Source organism: Coenobita brevimanus, chromosome 29 (assembly GCF_032717465.1).
Source record: "Coenobita brevimanus isolate Jiangsu-jjx chromosome 29, ASM3271746v2, whole genome shotgun sequence".
NCBI classification, from domain to species: Eukaryota; Metazoa; Arthropoda; class Malacostraca; order Decapoda; family Coenobitidae; genus Coenobita; species Coenobita brevimanus.
In genome coordinates this window covers 24664752-24666477 of record NC_136982.1, presented here as the reverse complement: position 1 = coordinate 24666477, position 1726 = coordinate 24664752, and positions in this window count along the sequence as shown.

Genomic DNA, 1726 nt, shown 5'->3' with positions numbered 1-1726 from the left:
GAGCCGACCTCTATGTAGGGGAGGTACCAGGCAACGCCGAAATGCACAACCACTTTTTTTTGTTTTTTATTACAATGAAAAATAAACTTCTGGATAGTGGTAGATCTACACTCGGACCAGGTTTTTGGCACGGTGGGATTCCTCTGCCCTCTGCAATGAGGGACATCGCCTTCAGTATGATGACAACTTCCCCATTCTAACCCTCCTACCGTCAGACGATTTTATTCAGCTTTGGGAGGATCCACTCGAGTTCTGACAGATTCCTTTAAAGCTGAACAAAATCGTCTGGAGGTAGCAAAAAATAATGCTTACAAGACACCATCATAGTTACGGGTTAAAAGAAGTCCTTCCGAAGTGAAGGTGTCCATGCACTGTGAAGGGCCGGTGTGCTGTTCTCTACGCGCAAGTTTAGTCTATTCAGGGGTGAAGAATTGCTAACAACAACATTTATAACTATTTGTATTCACCCTCTTCAGAACCACAACATCACTTTTTCTTTCTTCCTTTCCTTTTCTACGTAACATTAGACAATTATTGCCCCTTGGTAGTGAAGGGATTACTAATGTAGAGGCACATCCAACCACTTCATGTGGAAAAGTCTCTCCTATGCTGAAAAAATCGTCTGGGGTTGATAAAAACACGTCGTCGTACTGAAGACACTTAGGACGTTCCTGATAAATAAAGACGTGCCTGTCTAGTAAGAAATGAAAAAATTTTTATCGGTAACTATTAAAACTGTGTGTATTTAATTCCTTCAACCCGATAACGTTAATTTTATCTAAATTAACAGACCTTAGGAAAAATTTCATTTGGATGTAGTTAAATATAGGCTTCATTACCCCTTCACCAAGATTAATAAAACCTTCAGGTAGCAGCAAGAACAATATAAACATTACGTCTTCGCCCTGAAGGTGTGTGTGTGTGTGTGTGTGTGTGTGTGTGTGTGTCAGCCATGAAGAGTGGATGTGTGTGTCACCCATGAAGAATTTCCACCGTAAACCTTTACCAGTGCTTGTGTGTAAAGGTGTGTGGGTAAGAGGTGGGTATGTATTTACCTCCACTGCAGTTGTCTTGGGTGCCTTAAGGGAAGCAACACATTATACTCTTTGTTAGATCTGTTTTCTAAGTTACAAGACTAACCTCCAAAATAAGTCCTAATTGTTATTTTATAAGTTATCTGATTAAGACCCCCACATCCAGTACAGTATATGCATTCCTGTTATTACCTCCGACAACGAAATTAGTTGGAGGCTATGTGTTCATCCATATCTGTTTGTCTGTTTGATTGATTATATACAAGATATCTGTTAAAAAAAAGGGGGGGGGGCTTACCAGACTTCAGTGACATCAGGTGGATTGGTAGGCAGTGGTTCAATGAAGAGTTGATTAGATTTTCAGTTAGATACGGATCCGGATGCAGAAATAAATCGAAAAATTTATTGGCGTTGGCGATATGCGTTCCGTGTAGCAGGCAAGCTAAGACCGTAGGATTAATTGACTTCCTGAGACTGGTAATGTATCCGTTTGGCAGTAAGGCGGAATTACAGCAGTAAATCATATATTTCATTTGCTCTCTGCATGCTTTCCAGTTTTGCAAGCAACGAAACTAGCCTAACACCCAAAATTTTTTATTTTTACCTGATATTTTGCAAGGTAGGCCATCAAACCACTACAGATTAAGTGAGTGTAGAATGTGCTTTTCTCTTTTTATTCAATCTTCCTTACA